General features: G+C 42.8%; 1 protein-coding gene across 2 annotated transcripts in view; it reads right to left on the reverse strand.

The window, feature by feature from the left end:
- Positions 1 to 10,884, reverse strand: part of ppp2r3a (protein phosphatase 2, regulatory subunit B'', alpha) — a 57,535-nt gene extending 46,651 nt beyond the window's left edge. Inside the window, exon 1 of one of the 2 annotated variants that reach the window (XM_058614782.1) lies at positions 10,656 to 10,884. The gene's annotated coding sequence lies outside the window, so the exon portion shown is untranslated. Of the gene's footprint in view, positions 1 to 10,315; positions 10,569 to 10,655 lie in introns of those variants that run through there. The other variant, XM_058614784.1, reaches the window with a different exon arrangement.
- Positions 10,885 to 11,509: the final 625 nt, after the last annotated feature.

Consider the following 11,509-nt stretch of genomic DNA (forward strand, 5'->3'; position numbering starts at 1 on the left):
CAAGGGTAATGATTTACACGGTAAAATGCTAAATAAGAAACTCCTCTGGAACTCTCTCCTCAAAAGAACCTTTTCATGAAGAGAATTAAGAGTCATTATCTGTTGTGCACTTACTATTATTCTCTGTCTTTTAGTTTGTTTTGTTTTTCGCTGGAAAACAGCCTTGGGTTCCTTGAAACGAACCATACAAGTTATTACTATACAAACGAGCATCAAGTCCACACATGCGCAAATTAAATGCAAACAGGAGAGAAAAGAAATTTGAATAGGAAACAGTGAAACACAACTTGTATGTTGACAGTGAAGTACACACACAATATACTGCTATGTTTTAGGGCAAACGTCAGGTCAACAAAAAGAACAAACTTTCATTTAAATATAGAAATGAAGATTAAAACGTACCTCTTTATCTCTTTTAATGACAACTACATCAAATAGAATGGAAAAGGCCATGTTTAGCACCATAAAGCAGGAAGTATATTATAGTATCCACAGTGAAAAATACAAAATGTATGTATTTATTTATGCTTGTGTGTGTGTATGTTTACTATACTCACGAGGAAGAAGTACATGAAATAACTTTAACTTGACGGCAAAATGCCATGATAAACAAGCAGCACATGTAACTTCACTTTCTCTCTTTACTTTGTTTGTATTTCTCGCAACTTTTACTTTTTTTACTCCACTACATTTCCGCTAACTATCTTTGTTACTCGTTACGAGTTGGTATTATGGTCTGTATTTATGTAGAGCTTTTCTAGTCTCGATGAGCTGCTTCACACTACAGTTTTGCCATTCACCCGTTCACATCTCTTTCACACCCATTCACTCTCTGCAACAATGGGCTCTTGCTCAAGGACACATATAGACTAGCAGAGCCAGAGGAATTGAACCCACAACCTTCCAGTTGAAAGACAACTCGCCCTACCACTGAGCCACCATGGCTCAATCCTAACTGACACTTAAGTATAGCAAATGTCATATACTTGAAGACTTTTAGTTATAATAATATTGTAAAAAAAAGACTTCCACTTCTACCAAAGTAATTATCTGGTAACATACTTGTACTTTTACTCAAGTATCACTCTCAGGTAATTTATACAAGGCAGTTTTTTGTCCCCATGAGGAAGACAAGTCCCTATAATGTGGCTGTGTAAATGGGTTTAGGTCCCCAGAACATAAGGAAGACCAGGTACACACACAAAGTCACTTCTTACTAGCACACTCACACTTTCCCTGTCACATCTTCATTTTTAGCAGCCGGCAGTGTTACATGGAATATGAGACGACCACCCACGCATACACTCATCACACACACACACATACACACACACACACACACACACACACACAGGCTCACATATGTTGCCGGGAAATGGGAACAACTATGTCACTAAAAGTGCACTGAAGATGGTCAGCACAATAGTGCCAGTGTGTTGCAGTGATGAGTAACTCGCAGCTTGTGTGTGTGTGTGTGTGTGTGTGTTTGGATGTCTGTTGCACAACGAAGGGCAGGCAAGCACATGTGGCTGCAGAGAGCAACATAAATCACACTCGGAATCAATTAGAAAGCATAAATGTGAGACGTCCTACAGCAGTCGCAGGCCTGGTGCACACTTTAATGCCGGCTTGATTACAGACACACCACACCCATACACCAACACACAAACACACATCCAGACAGACAAACACACACACACACACACAGCCAGGGTGTGGGTATGATGTAGCTCATAATTACACATTAAAGTAAGCCCAAAATGGAACATAATTAAAATTCGACTGGGTTTCTGCTTCACGTGCTACTCTTATTTACACACAGAAAGCAGAGTAGCTCAAACACAACCAGGGAGCGGTCTTGAATTAACCTGAAAAGGTGTGTGTCGTCTGTCCATTTATGTTCAGTTTCCACCTCGGTTACATAACTGCTTTCTTGACTTAAAACTCCTGTTGTTTATAAGCCTGCGTGTCTGTGCAGGTGTTGAGTTCACACATTCATAACTTTGAAATCTGTTTTATTTAAGCAGCATGAACTAAAACATGATGCCAACAGAGGATGCTGAACTTGTAAACACTGCAGCAGATCGTGCTTGGTCTAATAATAATTTTTCTTATTTTGTACAAAAGCAACAACATATTTCTTCCCAACACTTTCTTGTTTTCAAGACCAGGGTCTGTAATTTGTCTCTGAACATCCTGATAGTCTAACAAGGAGGCTAACGGGGCTAAGTACCTGTCTGCAAGTGTTTTCGACCTTTATTTTACCATATGTGCCTTTTTTCCATTCCTGTTCATGTCTCTTCTCATAGATACTACAAACCTCACAATCACTCACAGCATCACCGTAACCTGTCCTCACTTATCTATCCCACCCGCTCCACACACATCCAACACCTTGTCGCAGGGGGCCTGTGGAACTGCCAGTCAGCTACCCGCAAGACTGAGTTCATCTCCGGCTTTGCTACTGAGCAATGCCTGGACTTCCTTGCTCTCACTGAGACTTGGATAACACCCTCCAACACAGCCACCCCTGCAGCTCTCTCCTCCGCCCACTCCTTCTCCCACACACCCAGATCCACTGGAAGAGGTGGTGGGACAGGTCTGCTCATCAACCCCAACTGGACTTTCACTCTTTACCCACTGCCACACTTCTCTTCACAGTCGTTTGAATTTCATGCTGTAACTGTAACTCACCCAGTCAAACTAATCATTATTGTCATCTACCGTCCACCAGGCCCATTGGGACACTTCTTGGAGGAACTAGATGTCCTCCTCTCAAACGTCCCAGAAAATGGCCCACCACTTGTTCTTCTTGGTGACTTCAACATCCAGTCAGAGAAGTCATCCGATCTACTATTTCTACTTTCGTCTCTTTCTCTCTCACTTGCTCCTTCTCCACCAACTCACAAAGCTGGCAACCACCTTGACCTCATCTTCACCAGAAACTGCTCCACCTCCGACCTCACGGTAACTCCACTTCATGTCTCTGATCATTTCTTCATTTCCTACTCTCTCCCACTCTCCCAATCTGATGATCTCATCTCATCAGATACTGCACTTGTCCGTCGCAACATTCGCTCTCTCTCTCCCTCCTCTCTCTCCTCAACTGTTCTATCAGCACTTCCTTCAGCTGACTCCTTCTCCCTCATGCATCCCAACTCTGCCACAGACACATTCCTCTGTACTCTGTCCTCCTCTCTTGACTCTCTCTGTCCTCTTACTTCACGGCGGGTTCGTAAGTCCTCCCCAGCCCCGTGGTTGTCGGACTCAGTGCGTACTGAGAGAGCCACGATACGGGCAGCAGAAAGGAAATGGAGGAAATCAAAACTCCCTGACGACCTGCTTTCCTATCACTCTCTTCTCTCCACCCTCACTGCCTCTATCTCTGCAGCCAAACAATCTTTCTATCAGACTAAAATTCAATCCTCTTTCTCTAACCCCAAAAAACTTTTCTCGATCTTCTCTAACCTCCTTGATCCCCCCACCCCCCCTCCTCCCTCCTCCCTTCTACCAATTCACTTTGTCAACTACTTCACAAAGAAAGTAGATGACATTCGCTCTTCTTTCTCAACCCCACCTCCTGATCTCACCTCTCTACCAACCACTAATTCAGCTCCTTCTCTATCCTCTTTCACCCCTCTATCTCAGGATCAAGTTCTTTCCCTAATAACCTCTGCCCGCCCCACCTCCTGCCCCCTTGACCCTATCCCCTCTCACCTTCTTCAGTCAATTGCCTCTGATCTTCTGCCTTTCCTCACCCACCTCATTAACACATCTCTATCATCTGGTTGCTTTCCGGACTCTCTTAAAGAGGCCAGAGTGACCCCCCTCCTTAAAAAACCCACCCTTGACCCGTCTGAAGTAAATAACTACAGACCTGTCTCTCTTCTTCCTTTTCTCTCCAAAACTCTGGAGCGTGCTATCTTTAATCAACTCTCCTCCTACCTTCACCGGAACAACCTTCTTGATCCTCTTCAGTCTGGTTTTAAAGCAGGTCACTCGACCGAAACTGCACTCCTTGCTGTCACTGAGCAACTCCACACTGCCAGGGCTGCCTCTCTCTCCTCTGTGCTCATCCTCTTGGACCTCTCTGCAGCGTTTGACACAGTTAACCACCAGATCCTTATTTCCTCCCTTCAAGAACTAGGTGTCTCAGGATCTGCACTTACCCTACTCTCGTCCTATCTTCAAAACCGAACATACAGAGTAACCTGGAGAGGATCTGTGTCGGAACCCTGTCCTCTAGCTACTGGGGTCCCTCAGGGTTCTGTCTTGGGCCCTCTCCTCTTCTCTCTATACACCAACTCTCTTGGCTCTGTTATTCTCTCTCATGGTTTTTCCTATCACAGCTACGCCGACGACACCCAACTCATCCTCTCTTTTCCCAGCTCCGACACAAATGTAGCAGAACGGATCTCCGCTTGTCTGACCGACATCTCTCAGTGGATGTCTGACCATCACCTGAAACTCAATCTCAACAAGACTGAGTTTCTTTTTCTCCCAGGAAAGGGCTCTCCCACCACAGACCTAACCATCACCCTCGACAACTCTGTGGTAACTCCGTCTCATACCGCAAGGAACCTGGGTGTGACACTTGATGACCATCTCTCCCTCACTGCCAACATTGCTGCAACAGCTCGATCTTGCAGATACATGTTGTACAACATCAGAAGGATACGGCCTCTTCTAACCCAGAAGGCGGCACAGGTTCTGGTCCAGGCTCTTGTCATCTCACGCTTGGATTACTGCAACTCCCTCCTGGCTGGTCTCCCTGCGTGTGCCATACGACCCCTGCAACTCATCCAGAATGCAGCAGCTCGACTGGTCTTCAACTTACCAAAATTCTCCCACACTACACCTCTCCTCCGCTCCCTTCACTGGCTTCCTGTAGCTGCTCGCATCCGCTTCAAGACTCTAGTGCTTGCGTTCCATGCTACAAACGGATCCGGTCCAGCCTACATCCAGGACATGATCAAAACCTACACCCCAGCCCGCCCACTTCGCTCTGCATTGGCAAACCGGCTCGCTGCCCCCTCACTGACAGGATCGCAGAGGCATTTACAGAACTCCAGACTGTTCACTGTCCTCGCTCCCAAATGGTGGAACGAGCTCCCCATCGACATCCGGACAGCGGAAAGCCTCCACATCTTCCGCCGCCGACTAAAAACACATTTCTTCCGACTCTACCTCGACTAAGACGATAACGACGACGACAAAAAAAAAAAAAAAAAAAATGTATCGCACTTATGACTAGCACTTCATAGTTTGATTTACTTGAAGCTCTTACTTACTTCTAGCACTTATTTGTACCCAAATGTTTAAATGCACTTATTGTAAGTCGCTTTGGATAAAAGCGTCTGCTAAATGACATGTAATGTAATGTAATGATAGTCAAAAATAAAGTGTGAAAAAAGCAAACTCTGCCCAAAATACTTCATAATCCATAAGAGGCAAAGGCGTTTTGGAAAGATGAAACTCTAAAGGGCTTTTTGACAGCTAAGACCTGGTTTTTAAGGACATGGTTAGAATTAATTAAAATTTGAAATGTGCAATTATAACTATAATAGTGTCATTTTTTAAACAATAAATACATCAGTTTTAACAATACAAATGCTGTCCCCTGCCAATGTTTTGAGACACAACACACAGAGAGGTCTTTGGTGGCATTTTCTGGTCTTCGTCGTCGTGAATCATTGTTCCGTTCGGCTGACGTTGGCTTGTTGTTAGTTGCACAGTTTTCTTTTTGCCCCTCAGAACGACCCCCCAGCGCAACGTCAAAACCCAAGAATCAAAGCGAACAATGTTGAACTGTATATCAGTTAAAAAGACGCCTTAATCTCCAACTTTTAGCAAAGGAAATGTCTTAAATATCAACATTTACATTTGTATTGTATTTAGCGTCAGCACTGCTGAAAGCCGGGTGATAAGTGAATCAAATCACAACCCTGTTCGTCCGTATTTTAGTTCAGTGACGGAGTCTGTGCTCCGATCACGCAGGAAGTACTGAACACATCGTTAATGAACTTATTCTAATGATTCAGTTACACTGAAAACAGCTGCTTGGCTCACTCACTAGTTTGTGTGTGTCGCGTATAAAATCTCTGCAAATATTTTACTTCAGTCAATCTCTCAAGTGATCTGAATGGTGAAATAAAAAATGATGGGGTGTAAAAGACCCTGGCATTAAATAGTTTGAACCGCGACAAAAAAAAACATCTGAAAGTGCTGGAGTAATATAATAACACTTGCCCTCAAAGCTGACAAATTTAGTGGCCTGAAGTCATTAGAGACTTCCTGTCTAATAAACACTCCAGTCTTTCACACTACACGCATACACTCCCTGTTATACATGCTGTATGTGTATATAAGCTCTGAGTGGATAATGAAAAACAAGTTCTCAGGGTTTTGAAAGCTCGCTGCTGAGCCGCAGAAGACGCCGAGAGTCCCACAGTAATACTCGTCCAGTTGGATAAGCTTAACGTGATGTGTAAAATGTAAGTGCCCCCTTTGTTATAATGGACTAATAACAACAACAACACTGTGCTGTGAGTGCAATCTCACAATAAATAATGTGAATAAAGGGTAGGGTTTATTTTAATGAAATTAGATTTAATGGAAGCACAAACATGTTGCTGTGAGCTTTTTACTGAATTCAAACCAAGCTAAATTTGTTTATATCCCAAATCAAAAGCTTTACGACGGCATCTTTATTCTTAAACTTTCATTTTGGAGAATAAAAACTCGGGACATCTAAATAAATACACAAAAACAACTTGCCAATTTTAGATTTTCAACAATTTTAGAATCCAAATCTCTATATTAGGGCTGCAACAACAAATTTCATCATCAGTTTCAATTTTATTTTTTATAATTAAAACAAGTTATCTGATTTTTTTCAGCTACTAAGTTTCATGTAACAAAGACATGTTTAAGATTCAATAACTTTGGATTATAGACAAAATAAGACATTTTGAAGTTTGAGAAAAACTGGTCAACATTCTTCAATATTTACTGCCTTTTTATGGACCAAACGATTAATATGACTCAATATACTCCTTTATTTGTTGCTTTTGGTTTAAAAAGGAAACACATTATTTATAGAAATGACACCAACAGGAAAGAAATATAACATTGTGACTGATTTGTGACTCATCCGACTGATCAAACCGAGTTCTGTCTGACCTAAACCACAGTCATTAGTTACCCTATTACATCAGGACACTCCCAGTCTATTCCAGTGGGTTATTGTTGCTAGGCACTTGCTGTCCTTCTACACCTACGTGAAAAATGGATCAAACCCAGATTAATATCACACATGCATGCGCACACACACATATCGAGTTACACACACACGTCCACAAACCTTGGGAACAACGAGTACCTGTGAAAAGACGCACATCTGTGAGGGGCCGCGAGAAACCGTGGCTCTCATGAATGCACTTCCAAAAACGGATACGGACTCCGTCGCCCAAATCCACCCACCCATCATCTGCCCACAAGCCATCCACTCAAGCTAGAGAAGCAGTACACAAGAAAAATCTGATCAGTTAAACTTCTCTGGAGGTTATTAAAAAAACCTCCACAATGTGTCCACAAAAGGAGGCGAGAAAAAAGGAGGAAGGAGAAGAAAGGAATGGAAAACGGAAGACAGCAGTTATTAGGTGTGATAATCATATCTGATATCAGTGGCCCTTTATAAACAGAGATAATGACAGGAAGAGGCGGCGTCTTTTGATAAACTGTCATTATTTCATTAGACAAGGACGACCGCTCTGATTCGGATGAGATGATACGTTGTGAAATTCAGTGACATAAGAGGGAAAATCAAAGTCCGTCAAAGTCTGCCTCTTTCTGAATCCAAGTGTAAATGTACAAATGTTCCCCCCTCATGTGGTTTGAGACTGGTGGATAAATTTACACACGGAGACGATGTCTGACCCCGGGCTACTTTAAACATCATGTTTCACTGCTGTGAAATTTTCCTTTCCATCAATCTTTCCACAATCTGGGAGGCATGTTTATGTTTGTGTTCATATCAGGGTTCCCTACGATTTGCAACTTTTCCTGACAGATATTGCAGTTGGACTTGATTAACGATATCATTAAAACACAATGCAGCATTAGCGATATAAGAAACCATTACTATTACTCCAATGGAAGGATGAACGCTAAACGATATTAAGTGCATTGTTTCAAAGTTCAGCCTTATTTTGTGTGTGTAAACTCTTCAACACCACTTAAGTTCTTCATCCGCAGATCCTAAATTAATCTGGTCAGTGTGGAAAATGTCCGGAGGTTGTTAAAGCAACATAATATAGGATTTAATTCATTAATTAATTCATTATCCACTGCTTTATCCCCCACATGAGGGTCACAGGATGTAGGATTTCAACCTTTAAATAATGTCTTCAAGATTATTTTGATGGCACAGGGTGAAAGTCACCTCTGTCAAAGCCTGAGCAGGTCTGCATCGCCTTAATTGGCACAGAGGAACTTCTGGTTTCAGGTCCATGGAACCACAAGTTCTATCGTGTTTTTCGTCAGATTGAGTTTCTAATATCTTAAGAAACAAAACAACATATAAAATGCTACGACAAAGGCTAACGTATGGTTATTAAGACGTTATTGTTCAACGTTATTGTAACAAACAATACCGTTGGCCAACTGTAGGGGGACTGAGAGCAAATCCTATTTTGTGTTACTTTAACGTCTTCTCTAGGGTTTCTATTGGAGGCTGCAACTAGGCTAATGGATTTTGTTTTTCCATGATCGATATCAGTGACAATTTCTTTTGATTGACTTAAAAAAATAAACAAAAAGATACCAAGATACACATATTGCATACATGTAGAGTATTTATCCAAGGATAATTTACTTGAAAATGCTTTTAATGAGATTGTGATGAGTGAAAAATACTCTTATTATTATTCTTATTATAGACATAAATCAGTAGTTGCAGCCCTATTCTGAATTATGGATTAATTGCCATGAGAAAAGTGCATGATTTGTGCATCCTATTAACAGAGGTAGAAAAGTGAAACTGACACACACACACACACACACGCGCGCTCACAATCTTCCACATTCTGCACAGTCTGTGCTGTCAGGTCTTTGTGTTCTTCCAAAGTAAATGTGTTCAGCCAGGATCCAGTTACAACAGACAGAATCCTCTCACTCCCTCTTGCGCACACACACACACTCTCAAGCATCCATCATCTCACAGAGAGATCTCCTCTACTGGCCGGTGAACAAACAAGAGAGCATAGGTTTCTGGCTTTTCTGACGTTTCTTTCTCTGACTCATTCCAGTCACTCCCCTCTGTCTCTAAGAGTAAAGTCAATGAATGGACACACAACAGAAAGACTATGTGCCAAACCCCAGGGCCCGTCCACACTGTCAACATGTCCTTGAGTCCTCAGATGATGATGATGATCATCATCATTTAGATATTTGGAGTAAACCACAACAACAAAAAGGTGATGTGCAGTGACTAATGGACTCTGTTCAATATCTGACAAGCACTTTTAGAGCTAGGAGGGCAAAAAACACTTACACGGGTAGCACTGCTGTCAAAAGGATGAAAAGTATAGATTTAAAGAGGAGAATTAAAGTGTCGTCAGCATCAAAGAGAAGTGAAAGCTTTGACTCAACGAGAGCGACGCGGTTTTGAAGGTCTATCTATGAGTAGAGCTTTGAAATAAAGTGGATTTCAGGGCCTCAGCAACAATTACACAGGTTACTGGGGGTCATCATTAAAAGAAAACACATTGCTCAAAGTGCGTGTGTGTGTGTGTGTATATGTGTGTAACATCTATTCTAGGAGAATTCCAAAGGGGAGACCCTGTGACTGACCCCCACCCCACAGGATCTGACAGGATATCACCAACTGGACACACACACACAAACAAGCACTTGATGGGAGTGTTGAAGGACACACACACACACACACACACACACACACACACATACTTACAGTACACACAACTCCAACTACCAGCAACAATAATACACACATGTTGGCTGAGCCTTTGTTCATTTATTTCTATTGCTTGTCCTGTTCTGTATCTATCATTTTGTTAACAAGTGTATTGACCTTGGAACAACCATAAAACTGTAGTTTTTCTTCATTTTGAGTGCAGTGACTTCATATTAAAGTCAAAAATCAGACTGCAAAACTGCAATGCAGACAATAACTATACAATTAAGTCTGAATACATGTCACTTCTTGGACTTGTACAACAGATATAGCGCAGTGCCTTTGATCTAAAACACTTACATTAAGTTTTTAATTGAGGAAAAATAAGATTTCACTCACATGAGAAGGTCACTGTTTTTTTTTCAGTGGTCACTTCAATGATCTGCGTCCACTCTGCAAACTTCCTTTGACACAACAGGACACACACACTCACACACACAGAGAGAGAACACACACACACTAACGTGACTGAGTCAGCGCGCGCACACGCACGAGCCGACACGCGCGCGCGGAAAGAGAAATACTTGAAAAAAAAAAAAAAAAAACACGCCCTGGCTGATTTTCACAAAGCTCCGCAGCTGTGGAAACCGCACAGGCGATATCACTGCGACGCGAACACACGATAAAGTTTGTGCAGAGAGAGAAGAGGGAAAACGTTCCGACTGACACCATCTCCTACCTTCTTCTCCTCCTTCCACCTCCTCCACCGCTTTCTCCTCCTTCAGCCGCTTCCAAACTCTGTCACGACGTGGCTCGCCGCTGACTGCGAAACCGAACCGCCGCTTTCTCAGGGAACCGGGGAGCAGCGGAGAAGAGTGCGGACGTTAACGCTCCTCGGCGTGCAGCTACTCCGCGTACGAGTGTATGTATGTGTGTGTGTGTGTGTGTGTATATGTGTGTGCATGACAGCTCATGGAGAGAATGAGCAGAGAGTGAAGGAGAACCGGGGAACTTAGGGGGAGTTCCCGTTGAGCAGAGCGGCGAGGGCGGGGGCTGGAGTGGAGTGACAGGTCGACCACACTTAAAATTTCACAGCTTATTCCTGTGGAAGCTGCTTTAATGTCAGAGACTCACGTGTACACGAACACAACAGGGTGTGTGTATGGGTTTATTTATGTAAACAATTAAATACAAGCCCCATCAGTACATTTGTATTCATTCAGAATAAACTTTTGTTTTATATGCACTATAGACAAGGGTCTTGCCTTACGTGGGACGCCATCTTCACGCGTCTACGGTAGCCTGAGTGGACAAATCAGCCAAAGTGTGTTTTTTCATTAACTCCTCAGGAACGCAGGGAAGTACGCTCACTTTCCATAAGCTGCGGGTTCCATCAAGTGGAACTGCATTTTTTGGCGTTTACCAAAATAACCGACTCCCAACTGTACCGTTCCCTTGGGATACTTAAGTAACGGTGGAACTAGACCCACGACAGTCGACTTGATTTGGGTCATCAACGCGCAGGCTGATGCTCTAAGACTCTCAACATCACGTGACGCGATCACATGTCACACGGACGGCGTTTGTAAGCCA

This window comes from Solea solea, chromosome 18 (genome assembly GCF_958295425.1).
Source record: "Solea solea chromosome 18, fSolSol10.1, whole genome shotgun sequence".
Taxonomy (NCBI): domain Eukaryota; kingdom Metazoa; phylum Chordata; class Actinopteri; order Pleuronectiformes; family Soleidae; genus Solea; species Solea solea.